Raw genomic sequence first — 9,884 nt, forward strand, 5'->3', positions numbered from 1 at the left:
CATCATATGATCATAGAATTTGATCATAGCTTCGCTTTGAATTCACCTCTGTATATTTTACTAAAATTTTACTTTACTGATTATTTTAGTGATTACCTAGGCCTTTGTTCAAAATCATAAAAGTCTAAGGATGACTATTTTTCATACAACAAGTAGAAGTATTTTGCGGTTTTATAATCCAGTATGATCGGGTACTAAAAGGGGCAATGTTAAATACCGTGTTTACTCGAATAAGCGCCGCGGCGCTTATTAAATTTTTCGCGCCTCAATTCTTTATTCGAGGGCCTCAATCCTTTATTCGAGGCGCCTCAATCCTTTATTCGAGGGCGGCGCTTATTTAAAATTTGGACGCCACAAAGAATCTAATATTTTACAGTAATTGAAAATAACGTCTTTTAATTGTCAGTATTAATCCCTTGTTTGTCCTGGCAAAGATCGTGGTCTTCACAACATTTACAGAACTACGTATTGTAAGAATGTCGCTTAGAAAAACTAATGAGCAAGCGGTAAAACAATCACTTTGAGCTGCAACACATCACTTTTGATAAAAAGCAGTGTCCAAGTTTGTTTTAGAGTTGCTTTGTTGTGATGTTTTATGTCAAATGGATTTCCTCAAATAAGCGCCGCATCGGGACTGCGGCGCTTATTCGGGGGCGGCGCTTATTAACTTTTTTGTCCCAAATGCGGCGCTTATTCGAGGGCGGCGCTTAATCGGGGGCGGCACTTATTCGACTAAATACGGTAAGCGCATGCTTATAATACAAAGGTCTTTGTTATAAGAAACAGAAAACATGGCACACTTCATAGCCTGATGCCAAAAATTGAGAAGGTTTGAAAAAATCTGAAAGTGTTAGCGAAGGAACTGTCAAATTCACAGAAAAGTTCTTGACTTATTGCGAGTTACTTTCTGCGAACATCCGATCCTGGACGAAAATGAAACCCAGGATCAGGGTACTCATAAGTTTAGTAAAAATGTGGTAGTTAGAGCTTTTCTGCTTTTATTAGTCTGAAATGTCAGTCGTCCTTTCTTCCCAACCACCTAAAGGAGGGATTCGGCTTTTATGTATAGCAAAGAAGCACCTCTTTATTGATTACTATATTTTGTGGAACTGAGTAGGATAGTAATTAGGGTGTATACAGTTCCAATCCGTCATTGTAGCCTTTCCTATTCAGTGTTTGGTAGACTGACCTGGATTACAGAGTAGTTTAGTACTGTAAGTACGTAAGTAAGTAAGTAAGTGAGTAGGTGAGTAAGTAATTAAGTAATAATAATAATAATAATAATAATAATAATAATAATAATAATAATAATAATAATAAAAAAATGATAATTTGTTCATTTATAGTGGGCTTTTTAGCATAAAATTGATTAAAAGCGCATTACAATATTACAACGTTTAAATATTACAAAAAATAAGTGACTAGGTGAGTAAATTAGTAAAGCTTTGATTTCTTTAATTGTTTTAAGTAAGAACTTTAGAACTTGATCAACATTAAAGTTTCGTTTAAAACATTGCGATAATTAGTCAAAGTGGTCCATTCAAGTATAGAAAATTAGTTATCTATCTAGCGTAAAGTTAGAGATACTTGTTATCAATATCGGTTATTTTCTTTTTGTAGGAAATAGGATTGAAGTAGTTTTAAATCCACACCGATAAATGAACTTTAAAATGTAACCGGGGGGCTATACTTCCCCTTGCTAGCTTCATATTAACACGAGCAAGAATATATGTATATTTTTCAACCCTATTTCTGCTGAGAGAGATTAATATCTTAATTCTCATTACAATATCGACCATTGTCAAACAGACAGGTGGAGAGAATAACCAAATAAGGAAGGGCATAGTCTTGATGTACAGCAAATTCTCTTAACCAATTTTTAACGAAACTTATGTCTATTAGTTAGGAGAATTGATATTTTGAGCTCAGTACTTAAAGGGTAGAATAATTTTTGATTAAAATAGTTATAGAGCATGTATAGTACTGAAAGGCTAAGTATACTGATAGCCAAGTTGTAAAAAGTAAAAGACTTTTTGCATTTGTAAAATGTTATGCGTTTATATTAGAAGTTTTTAACCTTCTAAAAACATATGTACTCAATATTAACTGCTTTTGGCTTGTTAGAAAAATGCTTTTCTTAAATAAAAAATGTTCAGTTGAGCATAATTTCTCAAATGTGCAACTTTTCTGCGCTTCACATGGATTAGGATGGGTTAGCATTTTGTACGACGCATAGCGGAAAACAAGAAGATTTTGAGAGCATATTTGTCATATACATATGCTATAAACTAAAAAAAATTATTTATCTTTTTCAATTCGAAGAAGGAAATGCGATGATTATTAATGTAAATCCGGGATCGAAGTTCCACTGGTTATTGTTCGCGGTTAAGCAAATTATATAGTACGAACTGGCAACAAAAGATATTTTTCCGAAACTCTTCTTGAGATGTTAACAGTTAGGTCTGCGTTAGAGCCCAGCGGCCTATCAGGCCGGAGCTTGTCTTGCCCAAGAACACAAAAACCAGGGCTTAGAACAGAACGCTCGATCCCGGGCCCAGCGCACTAACCGAGGATGGATTGTCCAAAAACTGAACAGTTGGCCCACTTGGCCAAGAAGCAAAGCTTCTAGAGCAACTGTTAAATTTGAGGACGATCTTTCAACAGGAGCATTAATATCCTACAACAAGAACATTGAGAAGCTTGAGAAGCTTAAAATCGGTTCAGTACAGCAGAAACCACGAAGCAGTTACTTAAGTAGCACTCAGTCCGACTGTGTTTGTGTAAGTCACAGGGCTTGCATGAGCTGTATTAGTGTGCATAATATAATATCTAGAACGCTGTCGAGATTGCATTATTACTTAATGACATGATGGTTTCAATTTATAAATGTATCTCACACAATACTAATATAGATTTAGGCAAGCCTAAAAGCGGAGCTCCCCGGTTATATGCCCTTTACATTTTTTTTAGAATGATTTTTTATTCGTGTTATTTTCTTTATATATATTATGTATTGTTTTTCACCATGAACAACAGCACCAAATAAAAGTAAAAATAGTTGATCAATCAAAAGAGGATGATCATCTAGCAGTTTGTGCATAACCTCCCAAAGATATATAAACTCTCAAAGAGAAACTAGAACAAAGAAAGCGTTGCTCTAGAAAATATCCATACACCCACCATAACTGGTATGTTATAGCTGTACATAGCATACAACTGGAAAGTTTTGCATGTAGCTTGTCCCACCCCCCCCCCCTCAAACGGGGGCCCTATTGGAACAGTGACAGTATTATTTCCCGATACTATAAATAACAACAAATAACTAATCTGTGAGACACCTGACCCACAAAACAAAACAGCTGTGTTTAATGTTTTATTATTTAATGACTGAGTTCGGTTTTGGTGAAGTAAAAATTTGCCTATGAACAACATATATTTTATCAGTTATTATTGTATTGCAACATGTGAGATTAATTTAGAGATTGATGAACTGTGTATCTCATTATCATGATTACTGTTCTTCACAGTGTGGGCACTGGGAATTAAATGTTTGGGTAGGTAAAGCCTGCTGTTGAGCCAAGTGGCTCATCAGGCTGGAGCGTAACCAGGTTTCTGCAGGATTATTAAGCGGCTAGGAGTATTTCTACTCCCCCTGGATGGGATGCTAGTCCATCGCAGGGTTAACCCCCCCCCCCCTCCCCCAGCAGTAAATAAGCCGGTACCCATTTATACACCTGGGTGAAGAGAAGAACTATGAGAGTAAAGTGTCTTGCCTAAGAACGCAACGTAGTGCCCAGGCCAGGTCTCGAACCCGGACCGCTCGATCCGGGGTCCAGCACAATAACCATTAGGTCACCAAACCTCCCACAAATGTTTGGGTAGCCGGATGATTTTTATATTGTGTTGTCAGAGATCCCTTAAGAAATACGTACATGGATGAGCCTTATCTGGCTCTATTTCATTAACTTTAAAATTACACCTGACCACATAAATTGTATTTCACACAGAGTACATAAGTATTAGTTGTACATGCAATGAAGAAATAATATATTCTGATTGTTCATTTATCTCTCTCTCTCTGTGTCTGCAACTCTCTGTGGAAATTCTGCTACTCGTGTTAACCCTGAAAAAGGGAAAATAACAGATACCATTTTGTTGATGATCATTGACATCAAATGAATATTTATAATTTTAATTGAATTTATTCAGAACATTATACAGATACATAAAAAAGATAGTTATTTTTCCAATTTTTGCATGGGCCAGGGAATGTGTTGGGGGATACATGTATGTTTAGAACCAAAAAGTCCTTTCAGAGTGAGTGTGTCAGCAAAACCTTTTTTTACCTACTGAAGACACTAATAGTGCTATCAAAAAGACCCGGCACATGGCGAGGCTTTGATGAATGTTTTGGGGTGTGAAACACCGGCTTAATTCAAGAGTTCCCTACAAAATGATGTGTCTTTTGAGACTCTTACAATTATTTATCTCTGACAGGTGCTGTTGAAAGTACTGTGATTAAGTCCAGGAAAGCTTACATATTCTCCCTAAAACTTTTATCAGGGATGTAGCTAAGAAAACACTTAGCCGGTTCATCAACAAGCCCAGCTGGCTTTTCTGGCCTAAACAGCTCTAAAATTTTACTAAGTCTTTGTGTTCACGTAAAATTTCAGCTGAGTTTAAGTTCTATTTCTACATTTGCCTGGTACCACAACAAGACAATTTATGTTAAGTTAGGGAGCTTATTAGCTATTAAGGTTTAATTAAGGTATTAACAAAAGGAATTCAAACACAACAGGTCAATTTGCACTTCTCCCACAAAATCATTACAAGTATTCCGGTATTTTGTCGGGTCAGGTAGCAGATCTTGTTGGGTCTTTGCCCTCATACCCCTCCTCCACGGTGGGGGAGGGGTGCATTGTATGAACAACGAAAACATTTTACTTGAACAATAAAAACATTTTATGTACATGTGCTGTTACATATAAATTGTGTATATTAAATTCCTCAATTGAACGAGGATTTTAGGGAAATATACAATGTAAACTTACCAAGGGGTTAAAACGCATACCATTTTTCAAACCCAAAAGTTTTACACTTGAAAAACAAGTTTCATGCACTAATGTGTCATGGAGCTTCTTTAATATCTAGCTAAAGAAAGGTATAAGCTGACACTTATGTAATGATTACCTGCATCACCAATTTCACTAACTGCACCCCTTGACTGCTTTCCCTGCACTGAAAACAAAATTTATACATATCAAAAACCTGTTAAATTCTTAACTTGCATCCTGGCAAAAAGTATGGAAATCCTAACAGCAAGTTTTAGAAAGACAACAGATTTACCAAAATAAATGATAACTTCAAACTGCATCTTACACCCTCCATAAATACTTCTTACTGAAATTGACCTCAAAAAACTTGTTGTACATGTAAATAAATAATACATGTACATGTATTATTTACTTTTAATTATATAATCCTCGAGTCATCGCAGACAGGCCCATTTTGAACTTATTTTTTTCACGATCAAAAACTAATCCTACTTCTCTTGTAGAAAAAAAATTGGCAAAAATATTTGATTTAGTCACTGCTTTAAGTTGGAAAACTTTGAAGTCTTAAAGAATTGTACGAGTCATGTGCAACCTTCCAGAAAGCAATGCTCATAGCCACAGGGCTAAAAAAGTACCCTCTGATTATCTGGGGCAAGTAGATTTTTCTGTCAAGCAATTAATTTTTCGTGCCTGTTTGCGTAATTTAGGTTAAAAGGCCCAGGCAAGTCGTCTACATGTAAATTATACAGTCACAAGTTTACTAAGAAACATAATCATGCACAGTCCTAGGCAAGCAAAATTTGAGAGCTGCTTGTTAACCACAGGGCAATCTGGAATTTATTTTTTTCCAAGCCCTTATCCTACATTATAACTTCAGGATCAGCTTGGTTGTTATAACTTAAGAAAATTTCATGATCTTTCGCATAACATTTTAGAATCTGTGCTATATTCTTTTATGTACCATATTTATTCGATTAAACGCCACGGCGTTTATTTAATTTTTCGTGATTCGAGTGCGGCGTTTATTAGAGGAAAGCGTTTATACGAGGGCGGCGTTCATTTAAAATTCAATTTATTTCTTGTAAACAATAGTATGGTAACTGAACATTTAAATTTAAAAAAAAAAAACAGAAACATGTTTTAGTGCATGCCTGAAAAGTCAATTTCAATACCTTAAAACCTTGTTACAATCAAGAAAAATATTTTTTTTGGCCTGCTCAAGCTTGATTATTACTGCATTTGCTTTCCGAGTCTGTTATTCGAATGAATGCTGCATCATCATGATGCAGCGTTTATTTGAGGGCGACGTTTATTAATATTTCTGTTCTAATATGTAGCGCTCATTCGAGGGAGGCGTTTAATCGATTAAATACGGTAAGTTATAAAAATATGAAAAAACTAATCAATTTATTCTGAGAAAGGCTGTAAAATCAGATAAGAAATACAAAACTTTCACAAAACGTTTTCACTCATAACATTCATATGATAAAAATATAAAAACTAAAATAAGGAAGACTACGCAAAGTTCTCAGTGAAAAATAACAGAGGTCATGGAGAAACTATATTTCGCTAAGACTCTCAGCTAGCAATGTCCCCTATACAGTATGGGGCCCAGTTCTCGGCCGGGTCCAGTTCTCGGCCACTTTGTGTTCAATGCGTTTTTTCACGCCTCAGTTGAATTAAAACAAAAAGTTATTTACATCCAGCGATAGATTTACATTTGCGATAGACTGATTCTTGTGCTCTAAGTATCGTTAGTTTGATCCTTCAACACGCTATAGAAAGCTCACACGTCGAGTTTACGCGGAGGTAGGTTAATTTGTTTTCCCGAAATCTTGTTTGTTTACGGCTCCTTGAAATTCTTGGATGCAGTTAAATTCGTATTTTATCCGAAAGCCCCAACCAAAAGAGCTAATTTTTTGCATGTGAAACGTAAAATAATTCAGCTTTCTGCTTAAGTTAACTTTTCGTTGATTCTTTGTATTTTGTTGGTCTTAATTTACTTCGGAATTTTTCCGTACGACTTTTGCGTATTTGCCAGTTCTCGGCCACCCTGCTCGCTATCACAGCTTAGAGCTTGGTTTTTAATATAATTTCATCTACTGCAGCCAGAATAAAAGAAAGAAATGTTTTAAAAATAAAGTTCAATTAAATCTCTAAGTTTTGAGCTAACTCTTGTCTTGTTTATTATTTCTACAACACCTGACTCTTTCAAGACCCTTCCACTGCAAAGTAAACCATCTAAGGGCCTCTTCATATGATCCCGGTTGACCGGGCTGGCCCAGTTACCGAGATCTCAGCTCACTCCTATTTTCTTGTAAAATTTTGGATGTGTTCATATGATAAGGTGGGCCAGCCCGGTTACCGATATCTCGGTTTCTGCAACCGAGATCTCGACAACCGGGAAGAATATTTTCCCATATGAACGCTCCAGCCCGGTCGCCGGGACGCAACTTTTTTTGAAAAAATAGCTTCCCTTTCGTAATTGGGCGGTCCAAATGGTTTAATTTTGCCTTGTATTTATTTCCACTTCAGAAATATGCGAATTAGCTTTATTAATAAAGTTACATGGGTCAATAAAGCTACGATAGTCGCGAAAGATGCAACTTTATGTGTCGCCATTTTGCCTTCGTTTCTTGAATTTTATCCCCGTCAACCGGGCTAAAATTTTCCATATGAACAGAGGTCAAAATCCGTCCTGGTAACTGAAACAGTTCGTAAACCGGCTCATGTGAAGAGGCCCTAAATGCATTGGTCACACAACACAACTCTGCGGTTTTGCAAGAACCTGCAAAAAGCCTCATAAAAATAATTTGCGATCGATATAACATAAATAAGTTTACAGAGTGATTTTATGACTGTGAAAATTAATTGAGCCTTTTTATACGGAAATTACGCATAAGCTTTTTGGTGGCCGAGAACTGGGCCCACAAAAGGAGATTTTATTTTTATTATTGTTCGGGATAATTAATTATTAACCGGTCGATAGCTTTACACCAAAAAGCTGAATAATGTAGAAAGCTCTGGGAGAAATTTCAAGTTTCTTTGGTTATTCTGAGAAAAGAAATACTAGTTTACGTCTATAGTGGCCGAGAACTGGGCCCCATACTGTATTGCATCTGACTCGACCACATTCTTACAAATTTTCATGTAAATTTTGTTCTCTACTTGTTCTGTACTCTTTCCAACGTTTAAAAGTGGTGTGTTCTTCCTACTTCGGTGATTTAACTACAGAATAAACAAATTAACGCGGATAGGAAAAACCAGAAGTAAGGTATGCTTTGAATACAACTCGTGTTTAAGACAAAACGAATTTCAGTTCATTTAATAAGTCTATGTCCTTGTTTGACATACCGGTACACGACTGAGAGCTAGAACCCAGCTTCGTTTAAAAATGATGTACAGTGTATTAGGTTGAATGCTGGTTAATCTAAATACCAAAGACTTTTCTAATCTGTTAAAAAATGAACATCAATAGCTCACCTTGTTTTCGTAAAGGAATGTTGTCTTTGACCGTCTTTGCTTCAAACTCACCAAGAAGCTTGGAAGATTTTCCATTTCGATCGGCCACAATCTTTACTCCTCTACTAACTATGGTTGTCATCGCGGGTGAAACGAGGAATATATCCAGAAATAATGTATCTGTAATAAACTGTCTTTAAAACTGAGTTCTTCGTGTGCTTTTCAATCGAGGAGTCTTCATGCTTAGTAGTGAACTCATGCGTACGCTTGGTAAATCGGCATGCTGTGAGATTGTTTCCTGACTTTTCACACAGCGGACTTCCTCAAGTTAGTCTCCCCTTCATGTAATTCTAACATTGTCAACAAGAGCTAAGAATGATTTTTTTTCCTCGCGTTTAAAACTTCCTACTATATAAAGCTTAGCTGAGTAGAAATCGTTTTTAAAAAAACTTTTTTGCTAAGGCCTTGATAGTAATGATTTTTCCCGCCAAAAGACGCGGGTTGCCACCGGAGCCTAGCTCGTTCCCAGGCCTAATCCGTGCGTACGGACGTACGTACGCGACAACCAAAATTTCTCGGTTCGATAGGATACCATTTGCCCTGTCTGTTCCCTTGTACCCGCATGTTACCAATGGAGCTACGCTACGCGCCTTCGGCGCGTGGAGCTCCGCTAATAAACGATTGAAGTAGACGACTAGACAATGTAAAGTTTTAAGACTTAGCAAAGTGCAGTGTATTGGTAATACTGTAAGGTGCGGTTTCACCTGAAGGTCGTGTGCTTTTCGGTATTTTCCAGCCATTGCACTTTGATGGGACAGTACTACAACTGTTTACCGCCGGGGAACTACTATTGTCAAGAAAATGATCACAACTTGTTGATGAATGATTGAACATTTGTTTCATACCATTACTGTAATAGCAATTGATGAAGGCTTTTAGTCCTGAACCAAAGTATAAGGACTGGGAAATACTGAAACCCATTATCAGCCACCTTAAACGGAAATATCTTGTTGGTGTTTCAAGGAATCCAAGGAAACTTCACTCATCCCATGCATCTATGTATTGCGGTATTTTGTAATTTTTTGAGTGATTTTTGGGGATGTTTGGCAGGTGATAGTTTTTTTAAAAGAATTATTAAAATTTAGACAACTAAGAAATATTGAAAATTTAATGTGAATTTAACATTGGAATTTGAAGTTAGAAATTGGCAGACGGACACCAAACAGTCCCGTGACATCCTGGAGTGTTTTTGCATGGGGGTCAACTGTGTGATGATGTTTCCATTTTTTTCTTCAATCCCCACTGATAAAGAACTGTTGTTGGTGTTATGTTGGTGTTATCACATGTCAAGCCTTTAACAAGGTATGA

The 9,884-nt window shown here is 36.6% G+C and overlaps 2 long non-coding RNA genes across 2 annotated transcripts; one reads left to right on the top strand and one right to left on the bottom strand.

The window, feature by feature from the left end:
* Nucleotides 1-46: 46 nt before the first annotated feature.
* On the top strand, nt 47-2,164 carry LOC144649236 (uncharacterized). The gene is made up of 2 exons (XR_013569863.1): nt 47-218; nt 747-2,164. It is a non-coding gene; the product is annotated as an uncharacterized LOC144649236 (long non-coding RNA).
* A 1,196-nt stretch (nt 2,165-3,360) lies between these two features.
* LOC144649235 (uncharacterized) lies at nt 3,361-9,344 on the bottom strand. Its single transcript, XR_013569862.1, has 3 exons — nt 8,538-9,344; nt 5,191-5,238; nt 3,361-4,123 (listed from the first exon to the last, which is right to left on the bottom strand). It is a non-coding gene; the product is annotated as an uncharacterized LOC144649235 (long non-coding RNA).
* Nucleotides 9,345-9,884: the final 540 nt, after the last annotated feature.

The sequence above is a fragment of the Oculina patagonica genome, chromosome 4 (genome assembly GCF_052425735.1).
Source record: "Oculina patagonica isolate OP01 chromosome 4, crgOcupat, whole genome shotgun sequence".
NCBI classification, from domain to species: Eukaryota; Metazoa; Cnidaria; class Anthozoa; order Scleractinia; family Oculinidae; genus Oculina; species Oculina patagonica.